A 16,702-nucleotide genomic window follows, 5' to 3' on the forward strand; every position below is an offset into this window, starting at 1 on the left:
GCCTTATAGTGCTAATAGTAATAATACGGTAATTCAAAATAGACAGCTTTAATAAACAATTGACCAAACTAAGAGGAAAAAAAGGACTGACGGTAAAAAACTGAAGATTATATTAGTCCCGCCCCCTGAAAATCTAAACACTTTCCACTTATTAATGAAATTGTGAATTCGAATTGTTATAACAAGATATTATATGTAACAAGAATAGTACCATCAATCAAAGTACATTTCCTTTCAACTTGTACCATTACCACGTATTGTCTATATTTTTTTATTTTAAGTTTAAATATATATTTTTGTTTTGTTAAACCGATCTTGTCTTGCCAGTTCACTCTAAAACAGCAAAAACGTAATCGTAAATTGCTAATATACTAGCAAATCCAACCCTCGATCGAGTACATTTGGTGAATGATCGTGTTTACACAAATTATCTTCCTTTTTACAAGCAAAATGGCCGATAGAAGATTGGATTTGGCTGCTTGGAGTGATCGGTGGTCGGGAGCTGCCGCACCCAATTTTGACCTCGTTAGAGACCCCATGAAAGCAGACCACACGATTTCGGTGGTATTTATAGTTTGGTGCCTTGACAAGAAAGCTAACTATAACCAAGTACAACTGTGTACAATTTTCACCATAATTTGCATACACACACGCAAATCTGGATTTGTAAACTACTGTAGATAGATTAAGATTCTACATCCTTTGCTCTGCAAATGTTTTGGTGAGAACGTCGTTGGGCGTTGCCCCAAAATATACGCAGAGAGTAGATATGGCAGAGAGGGAACCCTCTTTATTGCATTCGGGACACGTTCAAAGTTCGACACATTCAACATTGGCTTTTTTAGTGTTCTCAAATGAAGTTAGGATATCTCATGTAGGTCGTCCGCCCCGGCTCCATCAGCATATCAGCTTGTGACCTCTTGCAACAACGTCATCCTAGACCTTCACCAGATGCCTGCATACTTATCATCAGTTATTATCCACATTCCACAACAAACGCTGGTCTACTAAGAGCCAAGAAGAGATCCGCAGTTTCGAGAGCATTCGGGCCCAAGTGTTAGGGAATGCTCTACTCTCTGAGATTCAATCTACAACCTCAGTGGAACTGTTTAAATCTAGGCTTACAACACACTTCTGTTCTATAGTTTATGACCTATATTTAATGTTGACACTATCTGTGTATTGTTGGTTAATGCTACATCCATTGCAAGCTTTTGATTTGATTTTTATTTTATATTCAGGGTTGGGTAGGGTTACTTTAACTTGATTACTTTCAATTACTTTTGGATTACTCCGATACCAAATATGCTAACAAAAGACAAAAGAAAGTAAATATGAATAAAATGACTCAATTTTGTGCAGGCTTGGGGAGTAACGGAATACATGGAACGGCAAAAATGATGTCGGCAAGCTGTTTGGATTTATTTTCATTTTGTTTCTGTCGCATTTTATGTTCGTTTTGCCGGAGATCAAAGAGATCAAAGCCAGGAGAGAAAGCTTACAACGTGTTGTGAGTCATCATTTTATTCATCTCATCTCATCTCATTAGCTACACTGCTTATCCTTAGTAGGGTCACGGGGGTGCTGGAGCCCATTCCAAAAATCATCGGGCAGTGGGCAGGGGACACCCTGAACTGGTTGCCAGCCAATCGCAGGGCACACGGAGACAGACACCTCACTCGCTCGGTCACACCTAGGGACAATTTTGACCGGCCAATTCACCTGAAATGCATGTTTTTGGAATGTGGGAGGAAACCGGAGTGCCCGGAGGAAACCCCTGCAAGCACGGGGAGAACATACAAACTCCGCACAGGAAGTCTGGAGCTGGATTTGAACCCACGCAGGAGGTTCCCAAGCCATGAACTGTGCCGCACATGCGCTAACCACTGCCCCGCCGTGCTGCCCCCATTTTATTCATATTTAGTTTCTTTTGTCTTTTATTAGCATATTTGGTATCGGAGTTATCCAAAAGTAATTGAAAGTAATCCAGTTAAAGTAACCCTACTTATTTAGTATTTTTTTCTAAATTTTATTGTTTGTCCTTTGCAGCCTGGTCATTCCTGAAGAGGGATTACCTCATGTGCGGTCCCTTCTCCAGGTTTCTTCATTTTCTTCTCATGCTGAACTTTTTGAGTTTTTCCTTGCCCTCATGTAGGTTTTAGATCAGGGGGTGGTTTCATAACAGTCTGTAGCTTGCAATAGTCTGTGCAGCCTTTTAAGACTCCTTTGTATAAAGGGCTATACAAATAAACATGAATTGACTTGACATGTTTTGCTGTGAGTAAATAGGTGCTGCATTGCGTTTTATCATTTCCTAAGTAGGCAAATGGTTAGGTCATATAGTTGCATATGCCAATTAAGTACATTTTTGGAACTACGTTTTCGGTGCAAATAAATAGTCACATGCAGTGTTCCCTCTAAACTGCGCACTGCCTGCACATTCTCAGCGCACAAGAAAATCTAGCCCCCTCTAAACTACGTGTGTGAGTTTTTAGAGTTTTTCGAGAACCGGCTTCTTCGGCTCGGCTCACTAAAAAGAACCGGCTCTTTCGGGTCCTAAACGCATGGATAATGTGGCCAGCGCACATAAATCAGGGCTCGAAATTGCTAATTTGGCAAATTAAGTCAAAGTTACAGTGCATGAAGGTAAAAATACACGGGTTCCCCTGACGTTGTATCCTAAATGCGGTATTTTGAAGTCAATGTCGAACGAAGTTGAAAAATAAAGTCAGTAGAGTTTTTCGAGAACCGGCTTCTTCGGCTCGGCTCACTAAAAAGAACCAACTCTTTCGGGTCCTAAACGCATGGATAATCTAGCCAGCGCTCATCAATCAGGGCTCGAAATTGCTAATTAGGAGGCGAATTAAGTCAAAGTTACAGTGCATGAAGGTAAAAATACACAGGTACCCCTGACGCTGTTTTCTAAAAGCGGGATTCTGAAGTCAATGTCGAACGAAGTTGAAAAGTAAAGTCAGTAGAGTTTTTCGACAACCGGCTTCTTCGGCTCGGCTCACTAAAAAGAACCGGCTCTTTCGGGTCCTAAACGGCTCTTCGGGTTGTTTTTGCTTCTTTCATCCCTATATGACCAAATATGATGTAAAATTATGCACAAAATGACTTAAAGGAAGGGGGAATAGAACAAAAAAGAAAAAATTACCAAGATGAAAAAGTAGTGAAAAGCTGAAAAAAAAGAAACAAAAGGAAGAGAAAAAAGAAGGAATAATTCAGAAAAAAGCCGGAAAAAAAGAAAAGAAATAGACAAAAGAAAAAAAAGTAGATAGAGAACAAAAAGAAAAAAGTAACAGCTAGGAAAAATAAAAAAAATAGAAAAAAACAGGGAAAAAGAAGAAACAATTTGTGTTGCATTCAAATAATTTCCAATTATTCCAAGTCAATCTTTTGCAAACATTGTACTTCCGCTAAAAAATGTGATTAAATACAGTTGTGTATCGTGCAACCGACTCAATAAGCCCCGAAAATGTTAATATCATGCGACAAAATATATCAGGAAATAAAAATAAATGGATATCTTGTGAAAGAATTGTAAGAACAAACGACGTTTGTAGGCCGTACAACCTTTGAGTCAATTCATTCAAAAGAAAAAAATTATTTTGCATTGCCGGAAACTCAGCTAAATGTAACTTGATGTCAAGTTTTGGACATGTTTGATAATGAATTATCTTGCCACACTTGGGATTACGGTTGCTCACTGTTGTTTCAAGCATTGCTCACCGACTTTGTGTGAACGCTCAGACCCGTAAGGAAAATTACAGGGAACTTTGGTCACATGTTTATACTGTATTGCATGCTAAAGTTGTACACGTATTCCATTGTATAATCACATGTGAAGCTTCCTAGCATATGACAGCAATTCTAATGCATTGTCTTACTAGTCTGTATTCCGATGTATGGTTTTGTATCGCATGTGATTTCGTGCGCGTGTTAGTAAACCCGAGTTCGATCATCTGTGCTTGATGCGAAGCGGCGTTCGATTATCACGCGGTTTATTTGGTTTGCTCGCTCTTGTGTTGATGGAGGATAATTAACTCGTTTTGTGCACTTGAGCTCCCCCCCAAGGAAACTTTTGACATATTGCCACGTTTTAGGCTTAAAGTTACAGATACAAAAACACCAGGGTTGGCTAGAGTTACTTTAACTTGATTACTTTCAATTACTTTTTTATTATTCCAATACCAAATATGCAAATAAAAGACAAAAGAAACTAAATATGAATAAAATGATGACTCACAACACGTGGTAAGCTTTCTCTCCTGGCTTTGTTCTCTTTGATCTCCGGCAAAACTAACATCAAATGCGACCAGGGTTGGGTAGGGTTACTTTAACTGGATTACTTTCAATGACTTTTGGATGACTCCAATACCAAATATGCTAATAAAAGACAAAATAAACTAAATATGGATGAAATGATGACTCACAACACGTGGTAAGCTTTCTCTCCTGGCTTTGATCTCTTTGATCTCCGGCAAACCAACAGTTGGGTAGGATTACTTTAACTGGATTACTTTCAATGACTTTTGGATGACTCCAATACCAAATATGCTAATAAAAGACAAAAGAAGCTAAATATGAATAAAATGATGACTCACAACACGTGGTAAGCTTTCTCTCCTGGCTTTGATCTCTTTGATCTCCGGCAAAATTAACATAAACTGCGACAGAAACAAAATGAGAATAAATCCAAACAGCTTGCAACATTATTTTTGCCGTTCCATATATTCTGTTACTCCCCAAGCCTGCACAAAATTTTGTAATTTTATTCATATTTAATTTATTTTGTCTTTTATCAGCATATTTGATATTGGAGTAATCCAAAAGTAATTGAAAGTAATCCAGTTAAAGTAACCCTACCCAACCCTTAAAAACACAATATATTTTCGGGGACTTAAACTGATACATACATAACAACCAAATGTTGTCGGAGACTTGAAACTTATAGATACAGAAAGTCAAAATATTTTCCCGAGAATCAACAACATGTGAGGCGCGACCGGAAAAAGAAACAATTTATTTTACATTTTTTATTGTGCTAACAAGCAAAAAAAAAAATAGGCATTGCAAAAATGCTAACCCCAATTAATTACTTACTGGTATGGGGTAAGCTTCTCTGCTGGCTGTGATCTCTATAAGGGGAATTAGCATTTTAGCACAACATGCAACGTCCGGCAAAACTAACATAAAAGGCGACAGAAACAAAACGAAAATAAATGCAAACAGCTGGACAACATTAATCACATTACTGTGCATATTGAGAGATTTGTCAGCTGTGGTTTTAATGTTTAAAATTAATTTTTTTGCGGAGCACCAAAAGATCGTGTCTTACCGTTGACAGCACGCTGTTAGACTGCCAACAAACCCCGCCTCCCGGTCACAAGTCAAAAGCCAAAACCAGACCTTACCCCATACCAGCAGGTGGCACTGTTGGAGTCATCATTGCAGGACACTTACACAAAAACTATACAACATATTCCAGCAGAAATTTCAATAAAACAAAAGTTATTATTACACCCGTTACATTTATATATATATAAAATATTATGGATGTATGTATATTAAATATTATGGATATATGTATTATATAATAATTAAAATATATTGGATTAGTGGTTACCGCGTGTGCAGCACAGTTCAAACCTTCCTGTGTGGAGTTTGCATGTTCTCCCCATGCCTGTGTGGGTTTCTCCGGGCACTCGGGTGATTTATTGTCCCTAGGTGTTAATGAGCGAGTGAGTTGTCTCTGCGACTGGCTGGCAACCAGTTCAGGGTGTCCCCTGCCCACTGCAAGAAAATAGCTAGGATGGGCTCCATCACCCCCCGTGACCCTACTGAGGATAAGCGGTGCAGATAATGGATAGATGGATGTATCGAGTTATGTTTTACCATATTTTTTACGTTTTGTAGTCTGTTAATGCAGCTCCATTCATAATAAAGAATTGTCTGGGCTGAAATATGATTTGGTTACTTTTCCGATTTATTTTATTCTATGGTAATGGATTATTTTAGACAATTGTAGAGAAACTTGACTCATCTTATATGCATGTATGTATACAGATATATTTTGCCGATACCTGCTGTAAATTCCGGTATCAATACTAGAGGCGATGAATCCATAACTAGAACTAGAGGTCCAATTATGCTTCTGCTCTTTTTTTTTTTTTTTTTATTAATAAAATACAAGTTTTAATATTCCGATTTCTTTATTGACTATGTGTCTCAGGATTTGGTGTTTGTATCAATGAGTAAGCAATGTAGTATCAATGTGAAAAAGTATGATCGAATTTCCCTAAAATTCTGTTTTTGCTTTTTGCATTAGTTTAGAAATTGGGTTATTTTTATGACTGTTTTTGAGCACGACTCCATATAAACATGTATTCTATCATGCTTATTATTAAAAATATTTTTGAAAGAAATGTTATCTGTTCCTTTGTCATCCTGTTTTTTTTTGACATGACATTAATATTCACAGGAATCGGTACAGATGGTACGACATATGAACAGAGTAGTAATACACACAATTCAATTCCTAGAAAATTGAACACACTGATTCCACCGATATTGTTCGATAGACGGAAAAATGCATGGTTACGATGAATTTTGAATCAATGACTTCATAAAACAATAGAAAAGACAAAGAAATAAAAAAGGCTGTTTGGGATAAAAGCCAGGCCCAGTGGTATCAAGGGTCCTGGTGACCAAGAGAGGGGAAGCGGGTACTAAACCAGGGGTGTTTAGAATGAGGATGGAATTCAAGAACACAACCAGGAACAAAGTAACAAATAAGAGGTCACAAAACAAATAACATGTCCAAACAAAATCAAACCTGACAATATCCAAACCAGAAACAAAGACCAAAACTGGAAATGGAGAATTCAAGGAACAATGTAATAAACTAACAAGACGGCAATAAACTAATAACAAAATGTCCGAAAAAGCAACCATAAAAACAATAAAACAAACCTGTTGTGGTGGTGGAAATGCAAGGAACAAGGTAACAAATAAGCGGTCACAAAACAAAAAAACATGTCCAAACAAAATCAAACGTGACAATATCCAAACCAGAAACAAAGACCAAAACTGGCAATGGAAAATTCAAGGAACAACATAACAAATTAACAAGTGGGCACTAAACTACTAACAAAATATCCGAAAAAGCAACCATAGAAACATTAAAACAAAAATTGTGGCAGTGGAAATTCAAGGAACAAGGTAACAAATAAGAGGTCACAAAACAAATAACATGTCCAAACAAAATAAAACCTGACAATATGCAAACCAGAAACAAAGACTAAAACTGGAAATGGAAAATTCAAGGAACAACGTAACAAATTAACAAGACGGCAAAAAACTACTAACAAAATGTCCGAAAAAGCAACCATAAAGACATTAAAACAAAACTGTTTTGGCAGTGAAATTCAAGGAACAAGGTAGCAAATAAGCGGTCACAAAACAGGAAAAAATGTCCAAACAAAATCAAATGTGACAATATCCAAACCAAAAACAAAGACCAAAACTGGAAATGGAAAATGCAAGGAACAATGTAAGAAATTAACAAGTGGGCACCAAACTACTAGCAAAATGTCTGAAAAAGCAACCATAAAAACAATATAACAAAACTGATGTGGTAGTGGAAATACATGGAACAAGGTAACAAATAAGAGGTCACAAAACAAATAACATGTCCAAACAAAATAAAACCTGACAATATGCAAACTAGAAACAAAGACCAAAACTGGAAATGGAGAACTCAAGGAACAAGGTAATAAAATAACAAGACGGCAATAAACTACTGACAAAATGTCCGAAAAAGCAACCATAAAAATAAAATAAAACAAAACTGTTGTGGCAGTGAAATTCAAGGAACAAGGTAACAAATAAGCGGTCACAAAACAGAAAACATGTCCAAACAAAATCAAACGTGACAATATCCAAACCAAAAACAAAGACCAAAACTGGAAATAGAAAATGCAAGGAACAATGTAAGAAATTAACAAGTGGGCACCAAACTACTAGCAAAATGTCTGAAAAAGCAACCATAAAACAATAAAACAAAACTGATGTTGTAGTGGAAATACAAGGAACAAGGTAACAAATAAGAGGTCACAAAACAAATAACATGTCCAAACAAAATAAAACCTGACAATATGTAAACCAGAAACAAAGACCAAAACTGGAAATGGAGAATTCGAGGAACAATGTAATAAGCTAACAAGACGGCAATAAACTACTGACAAAATGTCCGAAAAAGCAACCATAAAAACCATAAAACAAAATAGTTGTGGCAGTGGAAATTTAAGGAACAAGGTAACAAATAAGAGGTCACAAAACAAAAAAACATGTCCAAACAAAATCAAACCTGACAATATCCAGACCAAAAACAAAGACCAAAACCCGGCAATGGAAAATTCAAGGAACAACGTAACAAATTAACAAGTGGGCACTAAACTACTAACAAAATGTCCAAAAAAGCAACCATAGAAACATTAAAACAAAATTGTTGTGGCAGTGGAAATTCAAGGAACAAGGTAACAAATAAGAGGTCACAAAACAAATAACATGTCCAAACAAAATAAAACCTGACAATATGCAAACCAGAAACAAAGACCAAAACTGGAAATGGAGAATTCAAGGAACAATGTAATAAACGAACAAGACGGCAATAAACTACTAACAAAATGTCCGAAAAAGCAACCATAAAAACAATAAAACAAACCTGTTGTGGTGGTGGAAATGCAAGGAACAAGGTAACAAATAAGCGGTCACAAAACAAAAAACATGTCCAAACAAAATCAAACGTGACAATATCCAAACCAGAAACAAAGACCAAAACTGGCAATGGAAAATTCAAGGAACAACGTAACAAATTAACAAGTGGGCACTAAACTACTAACAAAATGTCCAAAAAAGCAACCATAGAAACATTAAAACAAAATTGTTGTGGCAGTGGAAATTCAAGGAACAAGGTAACAAATAAGAGGTCACAAAACAAAAAACATGTCCAAAGAAAATCAAACCTGACAATATCCAAACCAAAAACAAAGACCAAAACTGGAAATGGAAAATTCAAGGAGCAATGTAACAAACGAACAAGACGGTGCTAAACTACTAACAAAATGTTTGAAAAAGCAACCATAAAAACAATAAAACAAAACTGTTGTAGTAGTGGAAATGCAAGGAACAAGGTAACAAATAAGAGGTCACAAAACAAAAAAATACATGTCCAAACAAAATCAAACGTGACAATATTCAAACAAAAAACAAAACCCAAAACTTGAAATGGAAAATTCAAGGAACAATGTAACAAACGAGCTAGAGGGTACTAAACTACTGACAAAATGTCCGAAAAAGCAGGGGGACCCAAATGCGTAACGTTTCACACAATGCTTTATTAAGGGATTGGGGAAGTCAGGGCGAGAGGAAAACGACAGCAATCTGGTGCTTGCTGGGCAGGAGGAGCTGGAAGCCCTTGCGAAAAACGCCTGGTCGGTGGTCGGAACAAGTCGGTCAGCCGGGACGGGAGACGGGGCATGGTCGGAGATCGGAACAAGTCGGGACGAGCGGGAAGCCAGGGATCGATACAGGAAACAAAATCAGGATACAGGTAGCCGGGGCAGGAGAACAGAGCTTGGTTCAGGGATCGATACAGGAAACAGACAGGATACGCTTAGCCGGGACAGGAGAACGAAGCTTGGATCGGGGATCGATACAGGAAACAGGTCAGAATCAAAACGAAAGCCAGAGTAAAAAAATATTTTCATGTGCTGAGGTTAGCAGACGGACGGACCAGGAGTGATCGAGAATAAGGTGTTTAAATAGGAGGATGACTAATTAGGGAACGAGTGGCAGCTGGGGCTGAACGAGTGAGGGCAGGTTAGGGCAAATCGCAAATACAGCGACCTTAGTGAGAATAAACAGTGCTATAAATGGATGGATGGATGGAAATCTTAGAACGAATCCAGTAGCTTTTCTTCCCTCTGCCTGCTGCACGTTCTACATTCTATATTACCGTAAATTCCGGACTATAGAGCGCACCTGATTATAAGCCGCACCCACCACATTTTAAGAGGATAACCGCTTTTGCACTTACACAAGCCGCACCTGTATATAAGCCACATGCGCCCACATTAAAACATGTAACACAATCACAAAATTAACCCAAATTCGACTTTAAGTTCCACGATTGAAACTGAATGTCCTTCATTAAAGTACACAGTCCAAAAATCACAGCCGGCAAAATCAACGGAAAATGATACCGGTACTTAAGGTTTGATGCAGGCCTGCAGAGTCCGGGTCCCGTTAAAAATAATCCAAGGATAAAAAATGTATATTTCCAAAGGTAAGGGTGTGAAAAAATATATATTCACTATTGCCCGCTGCGTCCACAAACACGTCTCACCTTTACTCCACTTCCCGTCAGCCCCCGTTGTTTTCACCCCTTCTTTTTGATTCGCCCGTGGAAAACATATCAGAATAAGTCTCTAAAATAAATACATTACAAAAGTATACAGTTGCAAATACATATTATACATGGTTACACATATTTACAAAGAAAGACGGTACACCGAGAGAGTTTTCAAAGCTTTAATAATAATATTATAACTTTCATCCCAAACCGTGCCTGCAAAGGGTAGCAAAACGCTACTAGCAACACGCTCACAACACAGTAAACGGGTCTATTAAAAAAATATACCGTACTTGTAGAAATCACGGTACACCGTCCTCATCTTCCTCCTTATAACGACGTCTTTAAAGTCGTCTTAGGGGAAAAAGACTTTGTCATATAGACGTCGTCCCACGATCCCTTATACAAAAACACGCTAGCAAAGTATAAGTTACGTGCAGTAGCTCTGTTTTCTTCTTAATCGGACTGCTCTATTGCTGTTAGCTTGAAAACTGCGTTATGTGCCTTCTTTTTGCAATTTGCATGATGAGGATATGTCTACGCTAATTTAATTTGTGCACAAGCTAAGAAGTTGCAGTCTTCCTCTGCGCATATATTCCACCGGTCTAAATCTTACCGTTTGTACTCGAGCGCCTCCGGCGGCCGTTAAAAAAATGACATACATTGGCCGCATCACTGTATAAGCCGCAGGGTTGAACGTTTGGGAAAAAAGTAGCGGCTTATAGTCCGGAATTTACCGGTCTTTTCGGCAAGGCAATTGGCCAAGTTAGCATCTCGGCGTTGGACTAGGATTTTAAAGGGGCCAGACACTCAAAAACACACACATGCATATCTCATCTCATCAGCCGTATCCTCATTAGGGTCGCGGGGGGGCTGAAGCCCATCCCAGCCATCTCCGGGCAGTGGGCAGGGGACACCCTGAACTGGTTGCCAGCCAATCGCAGGGCACACAGGGACAGACAACTCATTCGCTCATTCACACCTAGGGACAATTCCGACCGGCCAATTCACCTGACATGCATGTTTTTGGAATGTGGGAGGAAACCGGAGTGCCCGGAGGAAACCCACGCAAGCACGGGGAGAACATACAAACTCCGCACAGGAAATCCGGAGCTGGATTTGAACCCACGACAGGTTCCCATGACATGAACTGTGCCGCACAAGCGCTAACAACTGCAGCCCTTTCACAATAAGAGCGTGGGCAGAAGCGTAGATGAGCTATTCAAATGACAAAATGAAATCCCATTCAAGGCGCTTAATGAGGTCTTCCCACATATCGCAGTCATCGTGATCGCCGCCCGGATTGCGGCTGTCAGGGCCGGTTGGCATCAGTTTGTTTACTAGGCAGCAGATCGATGCGGCTTTATTTGATGTCCCCGGACTTCGGCCGGCGTGGATAATGGAAGGTTGATAATCTTCCCGAGGTGCCGCCTGAATTGAAATTAGAGTCAAAGGGAAGGCCACTGTCTTGTGAGGTGAAAAGTGTTGGGCGAGTTACCCAAAATCAGTAATTAGTTACAGTTAGTAGCAATGTTCTAAGAAAATCTAGCCAGCGCACAAAAATCAGGGCTCAAAATTGATAATAAGAAGCAAATTGAGTCAAAGTTACAGTGCATGAAGGTAAAAATACACAGGTTCCCCTGACGCTGTTTTCTAAATGCGGTATTTTTAAGTCAATGTCGAACGAAGTTGAAAAGTAAAGTCGGTAGAGTTTTTCGAGAACCGGCTTCTTCGGCTCGGCTCACTAGAGAAAACCGGCTCTTTCGGGTCCTAAATGGCTCTTCAGGTTGTTTTCGCTTCTTTAATCCCAACATGACCAAATATTATGTAAAATTATGCACAAAATGACTTAAAGGAAAGGAATTGAACAAAAAAATACCAAAATGAAAAAGTGGCGAAAAGCTGATAAAAAAGAAACAAAAGAAAGAGAAAAAAGATGGAAAAATTCAGAAAAAAAGCCAGAAAAAAGAAAAGAAAGAAACAAAAGAAAAAAATTAAATAGAGAACAAAAATAAAAAATAAAAAGCTAGGAAAAAATAAACAAAATGAGATAAAAAGAAAAGTCATGAGAGAGGGGGAAAGAAAGGGAGAGGAAAAAAGATATCCAAAGAGAAATAGAAAAACAGAAGGAGAGAAAACTCAGCAAAATGTAACTCAATGTCATGTTTTGGACACGTTTGATGATTAATTATCTTGCCACACTTGGGATTATGGTTGCTCACTGTGGTTTCAAGCGTTGCTCACCGACTTTGTGTGGATGCTCAGACCCGGGGAAAATTACAGGGAACATTGTAAGGAAGTAACACACCACGTCGTAACGGCAGTTGAGTTCCAAAATTTCACGGGTGTCAAACAGGCGGCCCGCGGGCCGGATCAGGCCCGCTAAGGAATTGAATCCGGCCCGCGAGACAACACCCAGAGAAGCGCAAGAGAAAAACAAGCTGCAGGTTGAAATAGGTCAACTTGATGTTGCCAAAGACAGGTGCCTCTCACCCCTTTTCTCCCACTATGTCTCTGTCTCTTTCATTCTCTGTGTCTCTTTTTCTCTTCCTTTGTTGTTCTTTGTCTCTTTCGCTCTCTGTGTCTTTTAACCTCTTTTGCTCTATTTTCCTTATCTCTCTTTTCTCTTAATTTCTTTATGCACTTTTTATCTTTTGTTTCTCACGCTCTCTCCCCCTCTCTCCTTTTCTTTCTTTGTCCCGCCCTCTCTCCTTTTCCCTCCCTCTTTTTCTTATTTCTTTCCTACCTTTTTCTCTCAGGCTCTCTCTCTCTCTCTCTTTATCTCTTTCTTCCTACCTTTTTGTCTTATGCTCTCTCTGTCTCTCTCTCTCTCTCTCTCTCTCTCTCTCTCTCTCTCTTTTCTCTTTATTTGTTCCTCTTTGGGTCTTTTTCTTTCTAGATTTCTTTCTTTCCCCCTCTCTCTTTTTCTCTCCCTCACTTTCTCTTATTTCTTTATCTCTTTTTCTTTCTCTTTAATCTACTAGTCCGGCCCCCGACAGAATGTTTGTTCTACCGTGTGGCCCCCGAGTTAAAATGAGTTTGACACCCCCTGCAAAATTTTAATCATTGAATTTAATAGTACGCGTTTCATAGACAAGTAGTAGGGTTCCAGGACTGTGTTCCTTTGTGGTACATTAGTCCCAACACATGTCCTGCATGGTCGCCATGACAACCAGCTGCTCCCGCCCCTTGCCACCGGCTGACACAGGTTGTCCTAATTACGTTTGGGATTCTTAAAGGCTGGTTTGGGGACCGCCGGTTGCTGGTTCATTGCATTGCATTGCTCTGTATTGTTCTGTTTTGCTCTGTTCTGTTTTATTTGACTCGAGGAAGACCTGTCACGCCCGTTTGTTTGAGTTAGTGCCTTTAAGTCTGTTTTGTGAGTCTTTCCTAGTCTAAGTTTCTGATTGCCTGTAAGTCTGTTTTTGTTTTGTTTTGTCCCTGCGTGTTGGACAACTTTTATTTTCTAAATAAAAGTACCGTATTTTCCGCACTATAAGGCGCACCGGGTTATAGGGCGCACCCCGAAAAAAACGTTTTGGTCCTATTTTTGACATACACAGGACGCACCGGATTATAAGGCGCTACAATGGGAACGTGGACAAAACAGTCAGATGGTTCAGTCCAACTTATTACCCCCTTAACATTCCCAAAGCTTGCAAAGAAGCAAATAGTGTCGTAGACACGTGCGGATGCGGTGTCCGTACGATGTCACTCAAATGCATCGTTCCATCATTCGGAAGGTTAAAGTCTCGGGATTCAAGAAATGCCAACCATTCCTTCGTTTCTATTTTCTTTTTCGCTCGCAACTTTACTGTGCATATGACAATCAACACTTTGAATTTAATTTAATTTAAAAATAGACTCATCACAGAAACGTCAAGATCGTTCTAAAACAAGATACCGGGAAAATATAAAGCCGCATAGCTCACCTAAGTTCTCTTGCAGCCATCACGTTCAATAATGATACGTAACCATGGTCTTCTTACAACCGTGAGTGTAGTAAATCCAGGAGAGTAAAATATTTACAAATACAAAATGGTAAAAAACGTTTTCTCTTGTAGTGCAACCCAACGTGTGATTCACATTCATCTTTTTCGGCCAATTGGAGGCTTTGTTTCGCCCCTTTAGCCTATGCGAGCCTGTAAATGATAAGGATCCGCCCCCTTTACATCCGAATAACTTTTTCCAATAGTGACTGATTCAAATGATGATTGACACATTGCTTAGGAAATGAAACACCGGTATATAAATCCCAGCATACACCGCGGACGACTTCGCCTTCGGGGGAAAATCGAGTCGGCGGCTGCTTGCTTTAGTTGCAAGACTAATCCATATATAAGGCGCACTGTATTATAAGGCGCATGGTCAGCTTTTGAAAAAAAAATAAAGGCTTTTAGGTGCGCCTTATAGTGCGGAAAATATGGTAGGTATTGTCACCAGCTTTATCGTTTTTGTTTAGCCTAAATTATCAATTGACAATTTTTTTCTATCACTTGTATTCACTGCATTAGGGTCCCTCTTACCACCAGAGGGCCCCAACCAGGGTTTGAACTGGGCAAAGGTGTATTGAAGTATCCTGAACCCTGTAAAAGGACATTTCTGACCAGCAAACTTTGTCGGGTCATTGTCATTTCATTCTACCACCATGCCATGTTTGTTTGTGTTTCTTTACTCATTGCAGTTTTAATTTGCAGTTTAAGTCGTTGTTTCGAATTTGTCAGGTTGATTTTTTTTCAACATCTCATTTTAAATACCGATAATATTTTGAGCATCCCTTGTTTCAAGTTCCTGCCTCCCCCACATGGGTCCATCACCCCCAAACTTAACACACAGTGGCTAAGAAGCTAATACAAGTTACTCATTCTGGTCAATAATTCTGCTGTAAATTTGGATATTACTATATTTGTATTTTGTTTAACTATAGTTTTTTTTTTGTCTGAGAAGAAAATACCTAAAATAATCCATTATCAAACTTTCACGACTGGGTGGTAGAATCATGCTTTGGTGGTGTTTTTCTGCACATGTACAGGATGAGTGCACTGCATTAAAGAGAGGATGACTGGGCTGTGTATTGAGAGATTTGGGGGAACAACCTCCTTCTCTCAGTCAGAGTATTGAAGATGGGTCTTGACTGGGTCTCCCAACCCCGACAATGACCCGAAGCACACAGCTAGGAAAACCAAGGAGTTGCTCCGTAAGAAGCATATCAAGGTTCTAGCATGGCCCAGCCAGTCTCCAGAACTGAACCCTATTGAAAATATTTAGAGCTCAAACTCCGTGTTTCTCAGCAACAGCACAGAAACCTGACTGATCCAGAGAAGATCTGTGCGGAGGAGTGGGCCAAAATCCCTCCTGCAGAGTGTGCAAACTACAGGAAATAATAGCAAACAAAGGCTACTGTACCTAATATTAACATTCATTTTCTCAGGTGTTCAAATAATTATTTGCAGCTATCACACGAATAAATCATTAACAAATCATGCAATGTGATTTCTGGATTTTTCTTTTTAGTTTATCTCTCAGCGGACATGCACCAATGACAATTTCAGACCACCCCATGATTTCTAGGTGGGAAAAATAGCAAAATAGCAGGAGGTTCAAATACTTATTTTCTTTACTGTATATAAATGCGTTCAAGTCAAGTCAAGTCAAATTTTTTTATATAGCCCTTAATCACAAAAATGTCTCAAAGGACTACACAGGATTAGAACGACACAATTACCTGATCTTAAACCAACATGCGGGCAAGGAACAACTCAAAACCTCAGCGTGAGGAAAAAGAGAAACCTTGAGAAGGGACCTCACAAGTGGTATCCCCCTTCCAGGATGACCATGGTGAATTACATTTAGCATTACAGTACACAAACATAGTAAACACTAGGTAACATGTTGAAAATTTGTCCGGCAAGTGCATGACAGCAGCGACGCCCCCAGCCTGTAAACTAGTCCAGAAAGTCTATGACGGCCACGACGCAGCTTCCCATCTCTGCCAGCTGGTCCATGCAGGCGTTCACATGCTTCAGGTCAAACGCTGGTCCGCTGACTCATCTCAAATCGTCCTTCTCCTTCGTATCACCACCGGGCAGGCAGTCTGTAAAATACAGGACAATACAGAATATGAGGTGGGCATCAATCATAAGCTTTGGAATAGAAGTGTGTCTTAAGCACTCTTCCCTCTAAGCTGCGCGCGTGCGCAATTGTGCACTGCTCGCACAAGAAAATCTAGCCAGCTCACAAAAATGAGGGCTCAAAAATACTAAATAAGAAGCGACTTAAGTCAAA

General features: G+C 39.4%; 1 protein-coding gene across 4 annotated transcripts in view; it reads left to right on the forward strand.

Moving 5' to 3' along the window:
- LOC148356291 (sodium- and chloride-dependent betaine transporter-like) overlaps positions 1-2,461 on the forward strand; it is a 63,210-nt gene extending 60,749 nt beyond the window's left edge. For 2 of the 4 annotated variants that reach the window (XM_088347898.1, XM_088347901.1), the window contains exon 17: positions 2,050-2,461. The gene's annotated coding sequence lies outside the window, so the exon portion shown is untranslated. Of the gene's footprint in view, positions 1-878; positions 1,401-2,049 lie in introns of those variants that run through there. The other 2 variants (XM_088347899.1, XM_088347900.1) reach the window with 1 other exon arrangement.
- Positions 2,462-16,702: the final 14,241 nt, after the last annotated feature.

The sequence above is a fragment of the Urocampus carinirostris genome, chromosome 11, assembly GCF_059441175.1.
Source record: "Urocampus carinirostris isolate Australia breed hairy pipefish chromosome 11, RoL_Ucar_1.0, whole genome shotgun sequence".
In the NCBI taxonomy this organism is placed as follows: Eukaryota; Metazoa; Chordata; class Actinopteri; order Syngnathiformes; family Syngnathidae; genus Urocampus; species Urocampus carinirostris.